Source organism: Zingiber officinale, chromosome 5A, assembly GCF_018446385.1.
Source record: "Zingiber officinale cultivar Zhangliang chromosome 5A, Zo_v1.1, whole genome shotgun sequence".
In the NCBI taxonomy this organism is placed as follows: domain Eukaryota; kingdom Viridiplantae; phylum Streptophyta; class Magnoliopsida; order Zingiberales; family Zingiberaceae; genus Zingiber; species Zingiber officinale.
In genome coordinates, this window is record NC_055994.1 from 26,277,487 (window position 1) to 26,288,251 (window position 10,765).

Here is a 10,765-nt window from a genome sequence, read left to right on the forward strand (position 1 = left end):
AAAGTTTATTTTGTTTGTTCTTCTTGTTATGTGCCACGGCAACAAACCAAACAGAAATTACTGCTGTAAACAATTGCTACTGTAAACTTAACACATAATTATTCTTTTTGCTACAACAGATTTAAAAGGAACAGTTAATCCTCTTAGTAAAGATAAGTCATTTAACTCAAGAAAAAAAATGCCATCTACTAAAATAATGCTGTATAGAAAATCCGAAGCAAGGAAAACAAAGAACACTTGCTACTCTTAAACTTCTAAACACTCCTAATTCTGTACACAAACTTAACCAATATTCTGAAATCAAGCTCAACATAAATCTGTATTTAAGCTTAACCAAAAGAAATCTGCATTTAAGGAACTAATAATACAAGGTCTAACCGCATGTTACTGATTTGATAACAAAGGGTCTAACATAGCTACTAAAACCCAACTGATCGCTCCCATAATTAAAGCTGTTCAGAGCCATCACCTAGTACAACCGGAATAGAGCAGCAACAATGAACTAGATTACCTGCTCAAAATTATTCTAACCCACTCCATGTTCATATTTAACAAACGAACTTCTGAAATTGAAACTACACAACACAACTAATGGATCAACACCGAAATCTGAAACCTTCCAAAACTAGCTACCCATGCTATTTCAAATCTCTTCTGATCTTCTTAAAAACTCACGGCAGAAACCCTTAAAATCATCCATAACTATTCTATGACACATAGCATCACCGGATTGATTCTACACTATCCTAATCTGTTCAACACTTCTAAGTGTTAAGACCAACAAAAGCATCTTGGATCAAGGCTTGAACACCACTACAATGTGTCCGAAATTTTCATGAACCAAAAAAGCAGCAAACAAATCAAGCCACACCTATGTGTACAGAATCCAGGAAATAGGAGGAACAAGAGCAGTTTCGAAAACTAAGAGAGACAAAGATCCGGAACACAAAAACTAAATCCCTAGCAGCATAGATTCGGCTCAAACTCAATCTGAAATAAAGGAACATGCTGTGGATGGTAAGGAATGAAATCAAATTCTGAAACCTCAAAGAAAACATTGAATCGACTCGGAACTACTCTTACCGCAGGTGAGTAGCAACTTACAATGATTCTTGGATTCAAACCGAAGGAGAAGAGCTCTAAGGTTTCGGTTGGCTGAGATCTTGGCCTCCTCTTCGTGCTCACGGGTCCTCCTCGATGAAGAATCGTGATGGCATGGAGCAAACCCCTCGGAAGACCTTGGTTGGCCGCCGGAAGACAATGCCCTAGCTCTCCTTCGTTTTCGCCCGAAGAGAACCGACGCGCGCACGAGAGGGAGAAGGTAAAGGAAAATTAGGTTACGATAAAAATCAATCCCTAAGTTCTCCCTTTATAACCTTAATATTCTGTTAACTATCTTAAATAAATTTGCTACCCTTTTCTAAATAGAACCGACCGCATGAACACTTGGTCAGCCGCGCGTTGCTTAAGGCTTGGCTCGTGGGTTCAAATCTCGGCTGCAACCCTTTTCTTCCTATTATTTCCTGTTATTAACTTCTACTACTTAAATACATTTCATGTTTCTTTTAATCAGCAACGCTCGCTGGAACACTTGGTCAACCGGACTCGCTTAGGGTTCGGCTTAATCCGAGGTCTCGGGTTCGAATCTCAGCTTGGATATTTTTTTTTTGTCAAAACTTCTTTCGTTCAGTAAAAATACCAAATTACCTCCAAAAATTACATAAAAATACTCTAAAAATTTCTAAAAATCTCTAGAATTTTTCTAAAGTATTTCTAAATATTTTTAATTACTATTAGGACTCCAAATATTAAAATTTGGGGTGTTACAATTCTCCCTACCTTATAAAAAGTTCATCCTCGAACTTAGAATAATTCTGGATATCTCTGTCTTATACTGTCCTTTACTAGTGGTACTTCTTTGTTTCTTAGTCTCTTAACTTCTCTGTCCATTATCACATATATCGCATTGTACCCATTAGTGGTCCTTGGAAGACTTGTTATAAAGTCCCTGGAGACTGTAGGTGCATTAGTCACACCAAATGGCATGACTACGATTTCGTAGTGTCCATATATGGTTCTGGGGGCATCACTTCCTTTCACCTTCAGCTGATAGTACCCAGAGTGCAGGTCTATTTTAGAGAACTGTCACGCCCCAGGTAGTCCCTGTCCGAAGAAATTTCGGCAGCATCTCCCCTGTACGGCGGACAATATGAATCTCAGTATACATATATCTATACCTCGGCCACACTCGGCCGGAACAATACAGTACAAATAAGAAACAAACCACGCAGTTTATATCAATATTCCACACAGCTCAACATATACTCAATCCACGCAGTTTAATAAGGAAGAACGATATAAAACTAACAAAGATATACGTACACATCATACTCCACTACAACGAAGAAAACAAATCCACGAAGTAGTGTGAAAATCTGCAGCGGAAAACAAAAGCAGCAAACCCAAAGGTTCGACATAAAGTCCACAATACAAACCCACAATACCAGTATATAAGACGCAAAAGCAGAATAAATCCGACAAAGAAAATCCTCGCGCTAATGGGGCTAGCGACTGGAATATCTCCCGACGGCCTCAACCTGAAAAAATAGTAACAACGGGGTGAGTTCAAAGAACTCAGCAGGTAAACCAATAGACATGTACAGCAATATATATCCACCAGTAATAGCCTAAGGTACAGTCTCCTAAACCATGGGATCAAGAGTCCAGTTCTCTAGCCATACAACTTACGGTATAGTCTCCTAACAGAATAACAGATATGCATAGCTGAAATAAACTGTAGTAACCAGCAATAGGCATAAAGTACAGTCTATAGCAAGAATAATAAGAAAATGCATAACTGAAATAAACAGTACTCACCTGCGAGGCTTGTGCAACTGACTGTAAACATACACAGATAAAGATAGTCAGAGCAAAAGCATATAACCTGTATGCATGTCAATCATATGCAATCACCAAAATGCATCAATCATAATTAATGCAATCTGTGCATATGATGCAAATGACATGGTCACCCCTGACGCCAGTCAGAATCTCACACACAATGGTGAGACCGCGTGGGTAGGGCTGTGACACCGTGCACTCTGCCGTCACTACCCGTGAAGAGTGACTGCACCGGAGTACACCTATCCTCCAACCTCACTATAGGAGGGAGCGCCATGCTCTCATCTCCCGGTACACAATGACGGGGAGGGACCCCGGTGTGCTACCACGCTGCCTATCACACTACCCATGAGTGGAGCCTCCAGCGGAGCACCACCGAGCAACCTACACACCCTGTGTGGTCCATGTAGCTAGCCGACGAGCTCAACAATAATGGAGTCGTCAATCGCCCAGCATGCAATCATGCGATATGGTGCATGCGGCTACAATATATCATACCTGAACATATCCTCCATATGTGTAGATGCCAAACAGACAAACACATATATAACGATGATAATAAACAGCATAAATCCAAAGACATCACATATAACAATGATGTAAGTATCATGAATCCAAGAGCATGTATCACACATGTAAAGCAACTAATCCAGTAGAGTAGAGCACTATAGATATGCATCTCTATGATCATATATACACATGGCAAGAGATATAATACCCAATCCTGAAGTAAAGCAACTAGCAGATGAAACATGTGATAGGTATCAACTAGCTAAAACCAGGGAAGAAATGATCTACTATCTACCACTAGTAAATATATATAAGCTACACATATCATAAGACATTATCAAAAGATAAGTCAAAGGGTACCCGCCTCAAATAGAAGGTACAGTCAATCCAAATCCGAAGTCAAGACGCCCGTCTCGAATCAGAGTCCTACGTCAAACAACATATATATATATTATTTAACTAGATCCAAAGAATAGCCAAATAAAATCCCTAAAATCAAATTAGTGCAAAACCCTAATCACATAACCACAACTTACCTAACTAAACCTAATGGTCGATTAGGGTTAGTTACCTATTCCCTAACCACCAATTTGATTAGAAATCCAAACTTAGATTAGATCCAATAGTTAATTAGGGTTAATTGCTTAACCCTAATTATTCCATTAGATTAAATCTACGTAAATAAATCTAATCATAATCAACAACTAGTAATCCAAATACTCCTAATTCATATCATAAACCTAAATTAACTAACCTACAGCAAGATCAAAAACCATACCTCAATTCCACAGCTACTGTGGCTATTGGGATAAGAGGATTGTTGCTGCCGAGACCAAGCAATTTCTGGAATCAAGAACAAGAAACCTAGCCACACCCATTGATCCACAGCCCTCAATTTCACCGCAATGATCACAATTCCAGCCTCACAGCAACAGACCCTCACTTCACTGATCACCAAACCTCACCTGGAAATCAATCCCGTGATCTAAATCAGCCACAAAGAAGAGGATCAAAATCATCTAGCACCAAAAGATCCAAAGGGCAAAGCTCCGGCGATGGATCTAAGGCATGGATTGAAACAAGAACGCAACAGAAGGTTCGATTGCTTACCTTTGAAGCCCTAATCGCCCCTTTCACGCCGGCGGTCGGGTGGCACGGCTCGATCCAGATCCGGCCATTGAAGAGGTGGATCGCACTATGAGCAGCGCGAGGAGAAAAGAACGGAGGTCGATCGGTTGGGTGTCGGCGAATCTTGCTCCTCACCGTGCCCTAGCCACCTCGCCGTTAACGCTCAGCCGCAGAACTCACCGGATCAGGACCCCCGATCGGATCCAGCTCCTCGGCACCGTCGAGCTCCGATGATGAGTCTCCTTCGGCCTCGGCGCCGAGTGATCCGCGAGAGAGGGAGAGCACAGAGACGGAAGGAAGATCGGGGAAGTAAGGAGAGGAGGAAGACTCGGGTGATCGGCGTCGGGTTTGGGGGAAACGGCACTTGGGAAGGGAATTTAAAGAAAAGAAAATGATTTATAATTAAAAACATTTCCTCACTTAAATGGGTATCCCAAATAGGCCTTATCCGTACCCGGAATTGATCTCCTCAAAACTCGTCGTACGAGCTCCGAAAAATCCCCAGAAAATTTCTAAAAATTCCGGAAAAATTCTATAAGGCTATTTCCCAAATAACCTTATTTATTTAAATTTTCCGAGATCTCACATTCTCCCCTACTAATAAAAATTTGGTCCCCAAATTTCGCTATAACCAACAGCAAACACTGAAATATAACCATGTAGTATAAATGCTGAAGAAACTCTAACCCACATACCTCAAGTAAAAAGATGGGGTATCGAGCTCGGATCGTATCCTCCAGCTCCCACGTATCCTCCTCGTCAGAATGATGCTGCCATCCGACTTTAACCAGTCGGACAGTCTTGTTCTGCAACTGACGCTCTCTACGGTCCAGAATCCGTACCGGAACCTCCTCGTAAGTAACATCAGGCTGAATAGGAACAGATATATCTGACAGAACATGTGCCGGATCGGATACGTATCTCCTCAGCATAGATACATGGAATACATCATGAATGCCAGCTAGAGATGGTGGTAGCGCCAGACGGTAAGCTACTGCTCCGATCCTCTCCAAGATCGGGAATGGTCCAATATATCGGGGAGCTAGCTTACCTCGGAGACCAAATCTCTTCACCCCTTTCGTGGGTGAAACTCTAAGAAATACGTGATCACCAATGGAGAACTCCAGGGGTCTCCGTCTCTGATCAGCATAACTCTTCTGACGGTCCTGGGCCTCTAACATCCTCCGTCTGATAGTGCGAACTAACTCTGCATCCTGCTGAGCTCTCTGAGGTCCTATCAGCTGGGCCTCCCCAACCTCTTCCCAGAGGATGGGTGTCCGACAAGGCCTACCATACAACGCCTCAAACGGTGCCATCTGGATAGCCGAATGATAGCTGTTGTTGTAGGCGAACTCCACTAATGGCAGGTGGTCCTCCCAACTGCCTCCGAAGTCCATGACACAAGATCTCAGCAAGTCCTCCAATGTCTGAATAGTCCGCTCTAACTGCCCATCTGTCTGCGGATGGAATGCCGTACTGAAACGAAGCTGTGTGCCCAAGGCCTGCTGCAGACTCTGCCAGAATCGGGACGTGAACCGTGGGTCTCTATCTGATATGATGCTCAAAGGAACACCATGTAATCTAATAATCTCACGACAATATAACTCTGCTAATCGATCCAGAGAATCAGTCTTCCGGATCGCTATAAAATGTGTGGATTTGGTTAATCGGTCAACGATTACCCAAATCGCATCATGGCCTCGACGAGTCCTAGGCAAACCAACCACGAAGTCCATAGTAATGTGCTCCCACTTCCACTCGGGAATAGGGATCCTCTGAAGTAATCCAGCAGGTCTCTGGTGCTCGGCCTTCACCTGCTGACAGACAAGACATCTAGCTACAAAATCTGCGATGTCTTTCTTCATACCGTTCCACCAATAGGAACGCCTCAAATCACGATACATACGGGTCCCACCTGGGTGGATAGCAAATCTAGAACGATGAGCCTCCTGAAGTAACTCCTCCATGACCGGGTGAGACTGAGGTACACATAATCTGCCTCGGAAATAAACAATACCCTCGTCATCTCGTGTAAACTCGGTCTGCTGTCCGGAAGCTATCTGGCTGCTAATGAACTGTAAATGCTGATCTCCGGCCTGGGCCTCTCGAATCCTCATCCTGATCGACGACTGAGCAACCATGGTAACAAGAATACCCTGCTCCTCAAGGCCCAACTCGGAGAATCCCTGAATCAAGTCCGTGACTAAAACTCGATGACAAGCTAAAGTCCCTCTGGACTTCCTGCTAAGTGCATCAGCAACCACATTAGCTTTACCCGGATGGTAGCTAATAGTACAATCATAATCCTTCAGGAACTCCATCCATCTCCTCTGTCGGAGATTGAGTTCCTTCTGGGTGAAAATATATTTGAGACTCTTATGATCAGTAAGAATCTCAAAAGTAATACCATAAAGATGATGTCGCCAAATCTTCAAAGCAAAGATAATAGCGGCTAGCTCTAAATCATGTACTGGGTAGTTCTTCTCATGCTCCTTCAACTGACGAGAAGCATAGGAGACTACCCTACCGTGCTGCATCAAAACAGCGCCCAAGCCCTGAAGAGATGCGTCTGTATAAAGTATGAATCCGTCATCACCAGAAGGTAAAACCAAAACTGGTGCTGATACTAATCTCCGCTTCAGCTCCTGGAAGCTGGTCTCGCAACCCTCTGACCACGTAAACTTCACGCCTTTCCTAGTCAGACGTGTCAATGGCATAGCAATGCTGGAGAACCCTCAACGAATCGTCTGTAATATCCAGCCAGTCCTAAGAAACTGCGGATCTCCTGGACTGACTTCGGCTGCTCCCAGCTAGTGATAGCCTCGATCTTCTGAGGATCCATATCAAGTGCATTAAGAGTCACCAGTAGACTGTTTCCGGTTCTGCCTTGAAGACCGGGAACGTCCTGAGGAAGACCTTCCTGATTTCTGGGATCGGCCAGATGACCCAGAAGTACCCTGACCCATCTGAGGGTGATTTCTCTGCTGCTGCCCAGTAGTCTGTGGCTGCTGGATCCGTCCGGAAGTCCGATCAGTCTACTTTCTTTTCTTATCTGTATTTGCTCTCTACTGAGCTGCCTAAATCATAAGAGCTCTATCCAGAGCCTCTGTATATGATGACTGACCAAAATCGGCAATATACACCTGAAGATGCTCGTCCAGTCCCTGGACAAACTAAAGCATACGAGATCTGTCATCGCCAACCAACTCAGGACAGAATCCGGCCAACCGGTTAAATTCGGCATTATACTCCATCAATGAGCGGTTATTCGTCGAAGACTCAGGAAATCCCGCCGACGTGTCATCTGATACGCCCGGGGAAAACACTGACTCTTGAATGCCTCCCTAAATCTCGTCCAAGTAATATGCTACTCACCTATAATCGAGCGCTGTGTGTCCCATCAGATCTCTGCCCCATCTCGTAAGTGGTAAGCAGCCAGCTCAGCCTTCTCCCACTCGGAGCAGGCCATGTAAAAGAATGTCCGTTCCATAGACTCTATCCAAGATTGAGCCACGCTCGGATCAGTCTCCCCGTGAAATAGCGTGAATTGGCTTTTCACCAACTCCGCCAAGGCTGGGATCCACGCTCGTGCCACAACCATATCCGTAGATATCGCTGCGGTACTGGGCAGAATCACTGGAGTTGATCTTATGGGTGGTACTGATGGATAGGTTGGAAGAGGTACCACTGGTGCTGCCACATAACCTGGGATGGGTACTGCTGGTGGAACTGCTGAGTAGGCATAAGTAGGGGCGACTGGAGGTACAGTGGGCGGTACCGGATAAGGAGTAACCGGTACTGCTGGTGAGGGTGCCGGGTGTGCAGTAACCGGCGCAGGTATCTGGGGTGCCAAGTACGTAGTAGCAGGCGCGGCTAGAGGAGGTGCCGGGTACCCTGTAGGTACCACTGGTGGTACAGTCGAGGTAGGTACCTCGGAAGTCGGAGCTATCGGGGTCTGATAAGCACCCGTACCCACAATGACCTGAGGAGTCTGCCCCTGACGGACAGGCTCAACCCTAACAGACCTCTCTGAAGACTCTGTCTCAGGAGAATCTAACGGCCTCTTACGTGGCCGCCCACGTCTCGGTGCCGGTACACGTGTAGGTGGCATATCTGTAAAGAAATGTTACCCAAATATCACTACAGGTATAAGAACTGAAAAATTTTACCTAATTTACCAAATTGCCGTCTGGAGATATCCTGTCTCTGCTTAGCCCCAAATACATCCAATAAAACTTCGTCAAATATGCCACGGAATTCCGAAACGAGAAAATCGACGGAAATCCGTACAATCCGAAAATACCAAGAAAGGCTCACGAAAGTAAGCATCGTAAATCCGAACCCCGACAAGTAGGTATCGCAAAACTTTGCTCTGATACCAAATAAATTGTCACGCCCCAGGTAGTCCCTGTCCGAAGAAATTTCGGCAGCATCTCCCCTGTACGGCGGACAATATGAATCTCAGTATACATATATCTATACCTCGGCCACACTCGGCCGGAACAATACAGTACAAATAAGAAACAAACCACGCAGTTTATATCAATATTCCACACAGCTCAACATATACTCAATCCACGCAGTTTAATAAGGAAGAACGATATAAAACCAACAAAGATATACGTACACATCATACTCCACTACAACGAAGAAAACAAATCCACGAAGTAGTGTGAAAATCTGCAGCGGAAAACAAAAGCAGCAAACCCAAAGGTTCGACATAAAGTCCACAATACAAACCCACAATACCAGTATATAAGACGCAAAAGCAGAATAAATCCGACAAAGAAAATCCTCGCGCTAATGGGGCTAGCGACTGGAATATCTCCCGACGGCCTCAACCTGAAAAAAATAGTAACAACGGGGTGAGTTCAAAGAACTCAGCAGGTAAACCAATAGACATGTACAACAATATATATCCACTAGTAATAGCCTAAGGTACAGTCTCCTAAACCATGGGATCAAGAGTACAGTTCTCTAACCATACAACCTACGGTATAGTCTCCTAACGGAATAACAGATATGCATAGCCGAAATAAACTGTAGTAACCAGCAATAGGCATAAGGTACAGTCTATAGCAAGAATAATAAGAAAATGCATAACTGAAATAAACTGTACTCACCTGCGAGGCTTGTGCAACTGACTGTAAACATACACAGATAAAGATAGTCAGAGCAAAAGCATATAACCTGTATGCATGTCAATCATATGCAATCACCAAAATGCATCAATCATAATTAATGCAATCTGTGCATATGATGCAAATGACATGGTCACCCCTGACGCCAGTCAGAATCTCACACACAATGGTGAGACCGCGTGGGTAGGGCTGTGACACCGTGCACTCTGCCGTCACTACCCCTGAAGAGTGACCGAGTGGACGGGATGCACCGGAGTACACCTATCCTCCAACCTCACTATAGGAGGGAGCGCCATGCTCTCATCTCCCGGTACACAATGACGGGGAGGGACCCCGGTGTGCTACCACGCTGCCTATCACACTACCCATGAGTGGAGCCTCCAGCGGAGCACCACCGAGCAACCTACACACCCTATGTGCTGTGCCACTACCCATGCAGTGGTCACGTGGTGCGCAGGTCAATGTAGTCGGCCGACGAGCTCAACAATAATGGAGTCGTCAATCGGCCAGCATGCAATCATGCGATATGGTGCATGCGGCTACAATATATCATACCTGAACATATCCTCCATATGTGTAGATGCCAAACAGACAAACACATATATAACGATGATAATAAACAGCATAAATCCAAAGACATCACATATAACAATGATGTAAGTATCATGAATCCAAGAGCATGTATCACACATGTAAAGCAACTAATCCAGTAGAGTAGAGCACTATAGATATGCATCTCTATGATCATATATACACATGGCAAGAGATATAATACCCAATCCTGAAGTAAAGCAACTAGCAGATGAAACATGTGATAGGTATCAACTAGCTAAAACCAGGGAAGAAATGATCTACTATCTACCACTAGTAAATATATATAAGCTACACATATCATAAGACATTATCAAAAGATAAGTCAAAGGGTACCCGCCTCAAATAGAAGGTACAATCAATCCAAATCCAAGTCAAGACGCCCGTCTCGAATCAGAGTCCTACGTCAAACAACATATATATATATTATTTAACTAGATCCAAAGAATAGCCAAATAAAATCCCTAAAATCAAATTAGTGCAAAACCCTAATC